Below are 15,951 nucleotides of genomic sequence, written 5' to 3' on the forward strand. Positions count from 1 at the left end.
TGCATGGAGTTCCGAGGAGTATCGTATCAGATAGAGGAACGCAGTTTACCTCAAAGTTCTGGAAGCAGTTGCACGCAACTTTGGGAACTAGGCTAGAATTCAGTACAGCTTTTCATCCACAGATAGATGGAAAGACTGAGAGAGTTAATCAAATTTTGGAGGACATGCTGAGAGCTTGTGCGCTAGATTACAGATCTAGTTGGGACGTCAATTTGCCATATGCAGAGTTCTCTTACAACAACAGTTACCAAACCAGTTTAAAGATGGCCCCTTTCGAAGCTTTGTACGGAAGGAGGTGCAGGACACCATTGTCATGGGACGAAGTTGGAGACCGCCAGTTGTTTGGACCTGATTTGATTAAGGAGTCTGAACAGAAAGTGAAATTGATTCGCGATAGGCTCACGGTAGCTCAGTCCAGACAGAAGAGTTATGCAGATTCTAAACACAAGGAGACAGTTTACGAAGTCGGAGACCGAGTTTATCTTCGAGTATCTCCACTTCGGGGAACAAAGCGTTTTGGGGTCAAAGGAAAATTAGCGCCACGATTTGTAGGACCATATCGAGTTTTGGAGCGTATGGGAGAAGTGGCATACAAATTGGAATTACCCGAAGGATTGTCAGGAGTTCATGATGTGTTCCACGTTTCTCAGTTGAAGAAGTGCCACGCGGAGATGGCCGACATACCCTTGAGAGATACAGTGCCATTGGAAACAATTCAATTGGATAACGATTTGACCTATGAGGAGAAACCAATTAAGATTCTAGAGTATGCTAGTCGAGTCACTCGCAGCAAGGTTATCAAGTTTTGCAAAGTTCAGTGGAGCCACCACACGGAGGACGAAGCCACCTGGGAACGAGAGGAATATTTGCTCAAGGACCACCCTCACCTATTTTCTAGCCAACCCGAATCTCGAGGGCGAGATTCATCTTAAGGGGGTAGGTTTGTAAAATCTCAAATTTTCAATTTGGAATGTTATACATTAGATCATCACTGCATATCATATTTTATTTGCTTTTGGTTTTGATCCTAGAAATTCTACGCAACTCAAGGACCCACGGAGAGAGTTGGGGATTTCGTTATTTTCATATTTGAGTTTTCTCAAATTTTGAGAATAGGATCATTTGATTTTATTTATTTTATCATCAATTATTTCTATTACAAAAATATGAGAGAGGGAATAAAATGACTTTCCCAAAATAAAGAAATATTGAGGATTTAATAATAAAATCAAATAAGATTTTATTTCGGAGTTTTTCATTATTTTATTTGAATTTAGGAAAAATGTGTGTTTTTAAAAATTGTATTTAGGCCCCAAATAAATGTTCACCTTGTGCGGCTTGATTTTAGAAGCCAGGGAAAATTTATTTCGGGATTTTTGGAGTCTGTTTAGTATTTCTTTTTATTTTTCTTCTGCGCGTAATTATTTAAAAAAAACGAACCGACCTACGGGCCGTGTCCGACTAGGACTCCTGCCCGACTAGTCTTTATAAGCCAGCCCACCCCGGGCCGAACCCTAGCCCCAGCCCCAGCCCCACCGGCGCCGCCGCCAGCCGCCGCCGCCGCCGGATGCCGCCATCGCCGCACGCCGCCCGAGGTTCGCCGCCGCCTCGATTTCCGTGCCGCCGTTTTTTTTCTCTCAAAAAACCGTCGGTTTTTCGTCGGTTTTTCTTAGGTTCGTTTTTTTAAATAGATCGGTTTTTCTGCTTTATTTAAATAGTGAGCGTTCGTCCATTCGTTCGTTCTAGCGAACGTTCGTCGTTTTTTCTTTTTCTCGGATTAAATCCGTGATTTTTCTGATCGCGATTCCTGATCCGATTTTCTTTTTAGTATATCTTTTCGCTCGTTTATCGGAATCAGGCGATTCAAGCGCCTGGAGTTTCATCTCGAAACCCTCTATCCGTTTAACCAACTCAAACAAGCTTTTGCCACTGTAAAAATTGCCCTAGATCCAGATTAGTAGAACGAAGTTGTTTTCTTTCGCCGTTTGACTTTCGTTGCTTCGTTCGATTTGATTCTTTTTACAAACCGGAGTTCTTAAGTTGAATTTTCTGGTTAGATCTCTTATTTGACTTTTACCTATCCATTAGATGAGTACTTATTGTATGCTTGTTTGTTTGTCTACGATAGAATACCCGGAGTGCGCCGCCTGTTACTTCGAATCACTAGGTTTCCCGGATCATCAGCAAGGCAAGTAACACTTGATCATACCTTTTCTACTACCCAGTTTTATTGCATTAGATCAATCCTCAAACATTGCATGATTAGGGTCTAATTAAATTGTGGGATGGGAAGTAGTTGAGGTAGTACCTATCACCTGTTATATCAAACCTTTGGGAGTTACTTCTACGTTTGCTTATTGCCATGCTATGCTAGTAGACGTGGATTGGGTGAGTCATATCCATGACAGATGTGAGTATTGTTAATTAATGGTTTATCTAAGGTGGCAACATAAACACACATCTGGGTGGATTGAGGCACCTGGGTAATCCAGGACTTGCCTGTTTTCTTTTGGACCGCCACCCAGGCTCAAAGGGATCATGAGATTATTCATGCTAGAAACTTCCGTGTGCCGCCACAAGCTATTATGGGCTCTAGCATAGTTGACTAAGTCGTGCGAACTCTTACAGTGGTAGACTAGCAGATGTAGGGGATGTAGGTGGTACGGTCTACCCAATCGTAAGGTGCGAGCGCTTCTGAAAGACTATGTCTCGGTCATCCGTTTTCTCAAACACCATGTAGTGCGAGAAACCAAACGGAGGCGATCGAGTCTTGTGGGGAAAAGTGCGCAAACCTCTGCAGAGTGTATTAAACTAATCATGATTAGCCGTGTCCCCGGTTATGGACATCTTGAGTATCTAGTACCTGGATTATCATGTGAATCTCAACATGTTACTCTAAATTAATTTTGTTGGGCTTTGTTAATGTTGATGATTAAATGGGATTGAGAATTCTATCAACCATTCTCAATGTTTAACAACTACCATGATAGTTAAATAAATTTATTCCTTTGCAGTAGGGAAAAATTGGCTTTATGCAAAACTGTAACCATAGAGCTTTCCACCAGCCAAATATGCATGTAGTATAGCAGTTTATTCCATTACTCTCTATGTGTTACCTTGCCAGCATATTCCATGTGCTGACCCGTTTCGGGCTGCATCGTTAATGTTGCAGGATTTTCTGACGACGATTGAGGAGTTTTTAGGTCGTGGTTCTATACTCAGTGATGCCGTTGGAGTTGATGGACTCACTTATCTTCCAAGCCTTCCGCTGTTATCGTTATTAGATGGCCTTAAGCCATATTTATTGTAATAAGTTCTATTTTGAGACACTCGATGTAATAAGTGTGTGATTGCTACTCTGTTATAAATCCTCCGAGTACTGTGTGGTGTCAGCATTACTGATCCAGGGATGACACCAGAGCATAGAGATCAGACTGGCTGAGGCCTGGTCGCTACGTGCAACATATGGCAAGCGCCGGCTGCTCGGACGCGTTGCAGTTTAGCTCGTCTGTTGTAGCGGCTCGGGCGCACTATATTTTGCAGTGGCCGCTGGAGAAAACGCTCCTCGCCATGCAAAAACTCGCGATGAGGGCCCTGCAAACGCTTTTTTAGCGCGTCGCGCGTTGGGCGGCTGTTTGAGATGCTCTTACGTGCACTATTAGAATGCTAAGTGCGTTGCAACGAGCTGTCAAAGTGTGTTCTTATTTTCTTCCTTCCCCTAACTAAAAATGTTTCTCGGGGTGATATGTGAATGGATAAATTTACAAGCATACCAAAATATCAAGATCTAAAAACATATTTATCGAAGAATATTTCTACAACACATTGTACGCACCACATATTTATCCAAGTACGTTTCTACAACACATGGTGTACATCTCTACTCTCACTCCGCCCCTCACACTAAAACACAGGTATGTAATGAATAAAAAATGCAATTCCAAAATTTTAATTGGAAATTTTTTGTAGTTCAGACCGTGTATTCAAATTTCAAAAATGAAATCACAAGTATGTATATAAACCTTTATTTTCAGAAACAGTATGGGTGAAAGGAAACATATATATTAGGGTAAATATTGTAGAGGAAAACCACTTTTTATACATGGGAATACATGGGAGGAATCAACAAAGAAATATAAATTTATGAAAATGTTGGGCACAACTGTACTCTCCCAGGCGGACCTATAACAAATGTCACCAAATATATAGGTCGGAAATCACAACGACAAGATTAAAAGTGTAAACATATTCACAAAATGTTAGAGTGAATCCCAAAAATCTAGTATTGAAATATCTAGAAAGTGACCTTAATAAGGAAAAGTTGAATGCCCGTGTGTTGCCATGGAATACAAACTTATTGATTTAAGCTTACTGATTTAAACAAATGATTTAAAAGGAACTAAGGAAGTTCCGTAACAAAAACTGCCACTGCATTAAATGGTAAGTGATATGTCACTGTCATATCTATAATTTTTGATTGTTCATGCCAATATTATACAAATTTTATATACTTTTGGCAACATTTTATATTGTTTTTTAGACTAACATATTGATCCAGTGCCGCATGCCAGTTCCTGTTTGTTGCATGTTTTTTGTTTTGTAGAATATCCATATTAAACGAAGTCCAAACACGATAAAAATTTACGGCGATTTATTTTGGAACATATGTGATTTTTGGGAGGTGGAATCGACGCAAATGGAGGCCCACCGCCTCCACTACCCACCAGGGCGCGACCCACACCCCTTGGCGCGCGGTGGTGCCTAGTGGGCACCCCGTAAGTCGGTTGGGGTCCTTATTTCGCCGCAAAAAAGATAATTTATGGAAAAAACGTGTTAAAATTTCAGCGCAATCGGAGTTAAGGATCTTCGGGAATTTAAGGAAAGGTGAAGTGCCAGAAAATAGGAACGCGAAACAGAAGAGAACAAAGAGATAGATCTAATCTCGGAGGGGCTCTCGCCCCTCCGCCACCATGGAGGCCATGGACTAGAGGGGAAACTCTCCTCTCATCTAGGGGAGGCCAAGAAAGAAGGAGAAGGAGGTGCTAGAGTGCCGCTGGGGCAAGGATCATGACGATGATCTACATTAACAATCTTGCTACCGTCAACACCAACTTTCTCCCCATCTATGCAGCGGTATAACCTCTCTATTCCCACTGCGATTCTATACTTAAACATGGTGCTCAACACTATATATTATTATTGTCGGATTTCGGGTTCCGACAGACCCTTGAGGTTCGAACACTGGGGTGCGCGCGGAGATTTCGCCTCCTACCTTCCTGCACCCCTCCGCCTTGCTAGGATCTGAACTAAGGAAAGAACAACGCAAGAGACACAGGGTTTATACTGGTTCGGGCCACCATTGTGGTGTAATACCCTACTCCAGTGTGTGGTGTGGTGGATTGCCACTTGGGCTGATGATAACGAACAATACAAGGAAGAACAGCCTCGCGAGGGTCTGTTCTTGGCTGGGGCAATGAACTACTAGGTGGAGTTCAGCCACCCTCCTCTCTCTCTCTCTCTGATTGTCTTTCTCCGATTCAACCTCCTATCGAACCTCTCCTCTTAACCCCAGTGTTCGACCCTCGCGCCTTGGAGCCATGGCGCCTTCCTGAGGAGGAGGCGGCCGGGGCGCCACCGGAGCTTCACTGCCCGCGCGGGGCGGGGTTCGGTGCAGCGAAACGGATGGCGCAGGAGAGCCCCCTGCGGCGCGGATGAGCTCAGCGACGCGGTCGAGCCATTCTTCGTAGACGTCGTCGACAGGACGGTAGCGCAGGAGCTCATTCGCCGCGATGAGTGCAGCCCGAGCCTCCATGGGCGCGCGGAGCGTGCGGGACGAAGAACCAGCTGGGGTGAGCGAGGGAGTCGCGGTGCGGCCGTCTTGTCGCACGGACGGATGCTGGGACGATGCTTGCTGCTCGTCCCCCGCAGGGCCAGTGGCGGCATCGACGGCAGGTGACGGGGAACGGCGAGGACGCCCGCCGACAGGGGCCGTCTGGGCGATGCGGGAAGCGAGCGCGGCCCGGCACTCAGCGCGGGCCCGACGAGCGTCAGACATGGGCGTGATGGTCGGAGGAGAACGGGGTGGTGGAAGACGAATCCCGACGCACCCCTACCTGGCGCGCCAAATGTCAGATTTCGGGTTCCGGTAGACCCTTGAGGTTCGAACACTGGGGTGCGCGCGGAGATTTCGCTTCCTACCTTCCTGCACCCCTCCGCCTTACTAGGATCTGAACTAAGGAAAGAACAACGCAAGAGACACAGGGTTTATACTGGTTTGGGCCACCGTTGTGGTGTAATACCCTACTCTAGTGTGTGGTGTGGTGGATTGCCTCTTGGGCTAATGATAACGAACAATACAAGGAAGAACAGCCTCACGAGGGTCTGTTCTTGGCTGGGGCGATGAACTACTAGGTGGAGATCAGTCACCTTTTCTCTCTCTCTCTCTCTCTCTCTCTCTCTCTCTCTCTCTCTCTCTCTTTCCGATCTTCTTTAACCTTCCAACCCTCCGGCTCGGCTCTCTTCACCCAGCCCCCCTTTGCACTGTGGGTGGCTGGTCCTACTTATAGAGGCCCTGGTCCTCTTCCCAAATATCGAGCGGGAAGGTGGCAAACAATGGCAGGCTAATTTGAAGGGGGACAGCTAGTATCAGCTATCCTAACAAAAGTAGTCTTCGCCTGCGCAAAGCTCTGGTGATGATGCCGTCTTGGGCTCCACAGTGACCTCCGTCTCGTAGTCCTCCTGGTCTTGGTCTTGTTGCACCAAAACGGCAACCTTTGCCTGATGCCTCGGTACTCCACGGCTGCGCTTGCCCCCTTTGCACCAAAGAGGAAGGGAGGACACTGCGTGTGCTGGCACCCCCCTGGCGCCCCCGGTCATCATGGCTTGCATCATGGGCACCTCGTGAGGTACCCCGCCTTGATCTCTCCGCCCCCTCGTGAGCCAGCCTGCCGAGGCCGCGCCTGAGGAAGCTCCGTGTCGTCCGCCCCACGAGGCTTGGCCGCTCGCGAGGGTCTTGGGTTTGTGTTGGTGAAGATGGGCCGCGCTGGGCCCCCCTTTGAGCCACGCCGCAGGCCACAGGCAGGAAAGTCTGGGGACCCCCGTTCCCAGAATGCCGACAGTAGCCCCCGGGCCCAAGGCGCGCCCGGACTTGGCCATGCAGGGAGGCGGAAGGGCAAGAGCGAAGCGCCACGGGCCCTAACAGCCTGCGGCCCTGGGCACGCGTGGCGGTTGGTTGGACGTGGGCGCCTCCACTTCCCCATGGCGCCTCGGCAACTGCATGGATTGGACAAGTCCCTGCATGCAAAGTGGGTCATGATTATTCTGCAATCGTGGAGGTCGGTAGTTGGCCTTTGCCGCCCATAAGTAGGGGACAGCGTGCGCCCTTCCAGTCCATCCCTCCTTGCTTCTCCTTCTTCCCGATCCTTGCTCTGTCTTGCTACGATGGCTCCGATCCGCCGGTTCTCGATGGCAGAGAAGGGAAAAGCTCCCCGAGAGGAGCCATACCCACTCCCGCCGAAGAAACGGCTCGTCCCCCGTGGCCCGAAGGAAGGGGCCCTTCAGGTGGTGTCGAGGCCTTGGTGCGAGCGGGTGCCGCCGGGGATCCCGCTGCCATTGTACGCCCACGTCGAGGGCCCCGAAGGAGCTGATGTGGACCGCCATGGGCGGCGCCGCCGTCGGCACCGACGGGTCACGAAGGTGTGGGTTGTCCCCCCTGGGGTCCACACCGAGGGCTCCTCCCAAGAGTTCGTGCTCCACGTCGCCATTCCTCTTCAGTCTTGGATCCGCCTTCCTCCCTTCTTCACCTCCATCATCCCGCAGGGGGAGCCCCTGGAGCTCTGGCTGCAGCACGCCGGCTGTAGCACCCTCGCGACCGAGGCAGAGGTCGCGGTCGTTGCCCCGGGCGAGGTCTTCATGACTCAGGGCTGGAGAGAGATCGCCCGGGTTTGCAGGGTAAGGGGCGTCTTCACGGTCCACTTGGATTACGATGGTGCTTCGGTGATGCTCTTCAAGGTCTTCGATGCGAGCGGGCGCCGGCTGGAGTGCTGCCCCGGGGAAGGTGGCCCGGACCCTGCCGCGACGAGGACTGGGCCCGCCAACCAGTCCCTTGGAGGCTCCTCAGGCGGTGGAGGCGTCGGAGGCTCCAGCGACTCCGGCGAGCTCTTCGCGACTCCGGAGACGAGCGACGACAGCTACGAGCCCCCGAGCCGGAGCCGCTCCTGGAGCAGGGCGGGCTCGTCAGGCCGCCGCTGTCTCTGATCTGGATGGGGTTGGGGTCGGTGCTTGATGGCCCACTGTTGATGATGGCGTCTTTTGCAGGGTCGCACGTAGTTTGTGTCCCTTTAGGATCTGTTCCCTGCGAGGAATTAAAAACGCGTCCCGTGGGGGCTTGTAAGGTGCCTGTGATCCTGTTTTGTCAATATAACCCTTGTCGTAGAATTGCGCGAGTTGCTCATTCCGTCTTAGCTTAGTCCTCCCTTTCGAGCCTCACGAGGGCTTGGTGCTCTGCGCCAACAGGTCCCAGTCCCAAGGCGGCTTCAGCCGTCGCTGGTATGCCAGGTCGCGATGCCGTGGTCAAGGCCAGGAGGTGAGAGACCCGGAGTCCGGTAAGAGCCCCTGAGTCGCGATGCTCAGGAGGTCCCCTTTGGCGCCCAAGCAGCCGTTGTTTGGTGAGAAAGGAGAGCGGCGTTGCTAACACGGGGTAGCATTAGGTGCGGGGATGGTGCCGCCGCAGCTTGCACTTCCGGGTGATGACTTATCTCGAGGATCAGGGGCCGCTCTCTAGTGTGTCGCCGGGTCCGTGCACCGGTAGGCGCGAGGTTGCTTGGTGAGGTCCTCGCGTGTCTCTCCCCTCTCGCCTTTGCTCCCCTTTCTGCTCTACGTCCTCGGGTCCCGGCCCTCAAGCGAGTCTCAGCCATCGCTGGTATGCCAGGTCGTGATGCCGTGGTGAAGGCCAGAGGGTGAGGGCTGGAGAGCCAGTAGGAGCCCTGAGTCGCGATGCTCAGGCGGCCCCCCTTTAACGTGCAAGCGGTTCGCGCCGACGAGAGCGCAGGTGACACCGCAAGGGCCTCGCTTGACGCAGCCCCTTCAGGATGTCCTGCAGGTCCATCATAGAAAAAACAAGGGGTTGCCATGACAATTGACAGTCAGTCGTTGGCTGCTTCCGAGGGGTAGTGAGGCACTGAAGGCTTGACGAGGTGACGCTATGCGGGGCTGCCGCGGCCAGAGCTCAGCCATTCAGGTTTGTCGGCGTTGCAGGGACGGACCCATGCGCAAGCATCGTGAAGTTTGGGAGCAGCTCCGTTAGTTGGTGTCAGCTGAGCAGGCAACTGGGTAAAACACATTAGCCGCGAAGGAGTGGATTCGTTCAAATAGATGCTGGGAATGCGGACATCACTGGGTCAGGCCCGAGCAGCTTGGGGATCATGCAGCCCGAGGGGCGCCCCCAACAAGGTAAGCTAACAACATGGAATAAAAAGGGATACACGCCGCAGGGACGGACCAACACGGCCTGGGAATAATGCAGCCCTGGGGGGGCGCTCCCAGCTGGAAAGAAAACTCGAAAGATGTCACCTGATGATGTTGAGGACGAAGGAGCGTTGGTGTAGCAGGCTCGGTGGGCTGCGGGAGCCGATCCTCATGGGCCTCCCAGGCCCTGGGGCCTCGGGGGGCTCCGGAGGCGCTGGCGGCTCCTCACGGGCCATCTCCATCCCTGCTAGGGCTGCGGAACGCCTGGCCTCTCGTGCCTCCGTGATGCCCCTCATGAGGCGCTGGTACGTGTTAGTCGCGTTCGGCAAACCGTAAGGCATGCGAACGTAGCTGTGGGGTGGACCTCCGCAGCGCCCCACTCGCGAGGGCCAGAGGCGCTCCAGAGAGGCGACTCGGTTGAGCCCTGGTATGTCAATGCAGACGCGCAGCCCACCATCCTCGCCTGGATGGGGAGCCACTGCGGGTAGGCGGCGGCCGCCTTTCATGACTCTTGACTCCTGTAGCTCCTGAATGGCCTTGCTGACGAACTCCTGATGGTCTGGATCTCCTTGCCTTGCTCCTTCTTAAGGGAAACGTGCTTCGAAACACGCCTCCATGTGGTGCCCAAGCGCCTCCCTCGTGAACCTGGCTAGGTCGGTGGCCCTCCAGGGGAGAGCCCTCGAGCCCTGCCTGAGGAGGGCGCCGGGCGCGCTTTCCTATGCGATGGAAGGAGGTTCCCCCTAGGCAGGCGCGGGCCCAGAGGGGCCTGCCCCCTGAGTGGTCGGGCCGGACGATGTCTTCTTCTTCTTAGGGGCGGTCTCGGGAGGCCTCCTGCTTCCACGATCCGGGTCTTCCAGTGACGCGGCCTGAAATGATCGCTCCAGGGAACACACCGCGTGCTTCTCTTCACATGGCACCGTGATGACCTCGCCGCTTCCTGGCATCTTGAGGACATTGTAGCCGTGGTGAGTTACGGCCATGAACTTGGCCAGCGCTGGGTACCCAAGGATGGCGTTGTACGGCAGGCGAATGTGAGCGACGTCGAAGTCGATGAGCTCGGTGCGGTAGTTGTCGCGTGCTCCGAAGGTGACAGGGAGGCGAACCTGCCCAATCGGGACCGTGGAGCCGTCGGTGATACCGGAGAAAGGCTTGGTTGGCTGAAGCTGGTTGTAGGGCACTTGGAGGTTGTTGAATGTTTCCATGGACAGGACGTTGAGCCCTGCCCCGCCATCGATGAGGGTCTTGGTGACCACCACATTGCTGATGATTGGGGAACAAAGCATCGGGAGGACTCCGGCTGTAGCCGCACACTTGAGCTGGTCTGCTAAGCTGAACGTGATGGCGCATGCCGACCACCTGAGAGGGCGCGTGGCTTCGAGCCTGGGGAGGACTGCGTTCACTTCGCGGGGGAACTGCTTGAAGATGCGCTGAGAGGCTGGGGCTTGTGCCCCGCCTAGGATGCAGGCGATCGCGCGCGGCTCCTGGAATCCCCCAGCCCCCTCGTCCTGGTGGCGGTCCTTGTTTCTCCTTGGTAGCGGCGGCAGCGGCGGGAGGCCTGCGTTGCCTTGCGGGAGATCCTCACGAGGCTGATCCCTCCAGTCTCCCTCGCGAGGCGGGTCTTGCCAGCGATCCTCGCGAGGTTGATCGCGCCACCCTTGGCGCGGGCCACGGTCTTCCCAGCGGCCTGCGTTCCTTCCCCCTCCTCGGCCGTAGCCCCGGTCACTGCGGTCAGGGCGACGGCCGATCCTTCCTTCTCACATAGCTCGGAGCTCTTGACATTCGTTGGTGTTGTGGGTGTGGAGGTCATGTTACACACAGTACCGGCTGCCCTTGTAAGGTCCAGGCTGATCTCTGCCCCGCTTGGTGTCTGGTTCTGCCGCGAGCACGACAGCCCCCTTGCGCTTCACATCCTTGGCCTTGGGCTTCTTCTCTTCTGGGTCTGCGGCAGGCAGCTCGAGGAGGGAGAGACGCCCTTCCTCGGCCCTGGCGCACTTGGTTGCCAGGTTGAACAGTTCCAAGGAAGTGCACAGGTCTTCATGCATCGCCAGCTCCTCCTTCATCTTGACGTCGCGCACGCCGTTGGAGAAGGCCGAGATGATGGCCTCCTCAGTCACCTTGGGAATCTTGAGGCGCGCGTTGTTGAAGCGCTGGATGTACTTCTGCAGGGTCTCCCCGGGCTGTTGCTTGATGCGGCGCATGTCGCTCATGGCGGGTGGCCGGTCGCGAGTGCCTTGGAAGTTGGCGATGAAGCGGGTGCGCATCTCTTCCCAGGAGGAGATTGTGCCTGGGGCCAGGTTCAGGAGCCAGGTGCAGGCCCCGTCCTTGAGTGCCATGGGGAACCAGTTCGCCATGACCTTCTCGTCTCCGTTAGCAGCTTCGATGTCCAGCTCGTAGAGCTGGAGGAACTCCGCAGGGTCAGCCGTGCCGTCGTAGCGAGGAGGCAAGTCTGGCTTGAACTTGCCGGGCCACGCGATGTTGCGTAGCTCGGCGGCGAAGGCGCGGCAGCCTGCTGTGGCCACGGGAGGCCTTGGATGACGGGGAACTTGGTCTTGCATGTCCCCATGCTCTGCAGCTGGGAGCAGCGCGGGGTCTTGACGCGCGGGAGCAGGAGCATGGTCGCGACGTGCTGGAGCAGGGAGCGCCCGGGCAGCTTCCTGCGGGCGAGGGACTTCTTGACAGCTCTGCTCTTGCTGCGCTGGCACCTGACGGAGCGGGTTCCGCCCAGGGGCCACGCTCCTTGGAGCCATGGCGCCTTCCTGAGGAGGAGGCGGACGGGGCGCCACCCGAGCTTCACTGCCCGCACGGGGCGGGGTGCGGTGCAGCGGAACGGACGGTGCAGGAGAGCCCCCTGCGGCGCGGACGAGCTCGGCGACGCGGTCGAGCCATTCTTCGTAGACGTCCTCGACGGGATGGTAGCGCAGGAGCTCATTCGCCGCGATGAGTGCAGCCTGAGCCTCCATGGGCGCGCGGAGCGCGCGGGATGAAGAACCAGCTGGGGTGAGCGAGGAAGTCGCGGTGCGGCCGTCTTGCCGCACGGACGGATGCTGGGACGATGCTTGTTGCTCGTCCCCCGCCGGGCCAGTGGCGGCATCGACGGCAGGTGACGGGGAACGGCGAGGATTCCCGCCGACAGGGGCCGTCAGGGCGATGCGGGAAGCGAGCGCGGCCCAGCGCTCAGCGCTGGCCCAACGAGCGTCAGACATGGGCGTGATGGTCGGAGGAGAACGGGGTGGTGGAAGACGAATCCCGGCGCACCCCTACCTGGCGCGCCAAATGTCGGATTTCGGGTTCCGGTAGACCCTTGAGGTTCGAACACTAGGGTGCGCACGGAGATTTCGCTTCCTACCTTCCTGCACCCCTCCGCCTTACTAGGATCTGAACTAAGGAAAGAACAACGCAAGAGACACAGGGTTTATACTGGTTCGGGCCACCGTTGTGGTGTAATACCCTACTCCAGTGTGTGGTGTGGTGGATTGCCTCTTGGGCTGATGATAACGAACAATACAAGGAAGAACAGCCTCGCGAGGGTCTGTTCTTGGCTGGGGCGATGAACTACTAGGTGGAGATCAGTCACCTTTTCTCTCTCTCTCTCTCTCTTTCCAATCTTCTCTAACCTTCCAACCCTCTGGCTCGGCTCTCTTCACCCAGCCCCCCTTTGCACTGTGGGTGGCTGGTCCTACTTATAGAGGCCCTGGTCCTCTTCCCAAATATCGAGCGGGAAGGGAGCCAACAATGGCGGGCTAATTTGAAGGGGGACAGCTAGTATCAGCTATCCTAACAAAAGTAGTCTTCGCCTGCGCAAAGCTCTGGTGATGATGCCGTCTTGGGCTCCACAGTGAACTCGGTCTCGTAGTCCTCCTGGTCTTGGTCTCGTTGCACCGAAATGGCAACCTTTGCCTGATGCCTCGGTACTCCGCAGCTGCGCTTGCCCCCTTTGCACCAAAGAGGAAGGGAGGACACTGCGCGTGCTGGCACCCGCCTGGCGCCCCCAGTCGTCATGGCTTGCGTCACGGGCACCTCGTGAGGTACCCCGCCTTGATCTCTCCGCCTCCTCGTGAGCCAGCCTGCCGAGGCCGCGCCTGAGGAAGCTCCGTGTCGTCCGCCCCGCGAGGCTTGGCCCCTTGCGAGGGTCTTGGGTTTGTGTTGGTGAAGATGGGCCGCGCTGGGCCCCCCTTTGAGCCACGCCGCAGGCCTCAGGCAGGCAAGTCTGGGGACCCCCGTTCCCAGAACACCGACAATTATCCAATGATATGTGGTTATCCTATGATGTTTGAGTAGATCTGTTTTGTCCTACGGGTTGATTGATGATCGTGATTGGTTTGAGTTGTATATTTTACTTTGGTGCAGTCCTATGGTGCCCTTCGTGTCACGCAAACGTGAGGGATCCCCGTTGTAGGGTGTTGCAATACGTTCATGATTTGCTTATGGTGGGGTGGGTAGCGTGAGTGACTAGAACACATACTCGAGTAGGTGGGTTATTGCGTATGGGATAAAGAGGACTTGATACTTAATGCTGTGGTTGGGTTTTACCTTAATGATTTTTGGTAGTTGCGAATGCTTGCTAGAGTTCCAATCATAAGTGCATATGATCCAAGTACGGAAAGTATGTTAGCTCATGCCTCTCCCTCATATAAAATTGTAATAATGATTACCGGTCTAGTTATCAATTGCCTAGGGACAAATAACTTTCTTGTGTGGCAAAAACCTTTCTACTAAAATACTAAATTTATTATGTTGCAATTTATTTGTAGGTTTATTCTAGCAAATTACTTCTAGTTTTATTCTTGTTCTAGGCAAAGCAAACCTTAAGTGTGCGTAGAGTTGTATCGGTGGTCGATAGAACTTGAGGGAATATTTGTTCTACCTTTAGATCCTCGTTGGGTTCGACACACTTATTTATCAAAAAAGGCTACAAATGACCCCCTATACTCGTGGGTTATCAGTACGCGCATCAGACATCATAGGATACCAAAGAATAAAATGTCGAAGTCACCTACTTGTTGGAAATATGCCCTAGAGGCAATAATATTGTATTATATTACCATTTTCATAATTAAGAGTTTATATTTCGTGCTATAACTTCTATGATACTGGAATACGTGATTCAGTGGAAAACTCATATGCACGCGTGGAATGATAAACAGTAAATCATAGGTTCCCGGTCTTGCCTCTAAGACTGGCTCAAGTGTTCTTGGTGATCATGTTTTGCGGGTCTTAGGATATCATTAAGTGTAACGATAGTCCAAAAACAACATTGAGAGTATGAAGTTAGAAGAACGATCATATTGAATCGATCCAAAACTTATTTGTTATACTTTGAGATAATATCGTCTGAAATCAATTGTTATAACACGGAGAGTTAGCACGTGTTTTAGTTCCTCGAACTGCGGGAGTATCGTAGTCACTTCCTACCATATGATGGACTTTGGGGCTGCCGAAACATCATCAATAACACGGTGATCATAACGACAACTTATAGGTTCATCAAAAAGTTTGGCAGGGACTAGATAGCTCAAGAGTGGGATTTGCTCCTCCGATGATGAAGAGATATTCTTAGGGCCCTCTTGTTGTGATGGCATCCATCATCGTCTGGCCAGACACAGGTGACTATGTCATGGGGATGCCGAAACACTTCAACAAGAAAGAAGAACAAAACCGGTAACGAGGGAAATAGTATAGTGATCATGTGCATGACTCAGGAGGATACCGGCACTCCCCAGGTTTTGTAAATTATCGCAAAGTAAAGTTAATATCACATCATAACCAAAGGTTCACTCTAATATCATTTGTGTAATCATAGGGGTCAACATGGACGTCCATGGTTCCGCTATCGGTCATCGAACGAAGGGGTTTCGTCCATGTCTATGATTTACCGAACCTACTGGGTCACAAGCTTAAGGTAATCACGATCTGCTGGTGTTAGTAGGATGAGAGTATCGAGCTTTTATTTGTGAAATATTTTCATTAATATTCAGAATAGTTTCAAAAGGAACCAGAAGCGTTTCAGGGTCACCAGAAGGGTTTAGGAGTTTTTTTGGGTAAGATTCGGTATTCCCGATAATTAATATATAGGTGGAAAATGTTTCCGATGTTGTTAAATTATATATAAACGGCTCTACTAAATGTTAGAAGGCTTTTATAATTAATTAAGCATCACCGGTCCTTAAAACTCCAAGTGGTGGAAGGAGTATTGGGCCACCATGGTGTTGGGAGACGTAGTAGAAAACAAAACAAAATTGCACCTAGACACAACCAAGATCAATACGAAGATGCATTACGGGTTGGGATGATGATCGTTTCCATCACCGAGTTGCAGCAGAAGAATAATGTGTCGATGTAGATCGTACTCGGAGTCCCTCGAAACGTCGATAAACGATCTCGCGAACTGCCCATGAACAATCCCGCAAACCAAACACCGAAAGCATGACCTCTCTACTTGGTTGCAAGCGTGCAACCTTCACGATCTAGCAGCGCTTCACCGTCTAG

This window comes from Triticum urartu, chromosome 3A, assembly GCF_056163025.1.
Source record: "Triticum urartu cultivar PI428250 chromosome 3A, HENAU_Tu73, whole genome shotgun sequence".
NCBI lineage: Eukaryota > Viridiplantae > Streptophyta > Magnoliopsida > Poales > Poaceae > Triticum > Triticum urartu.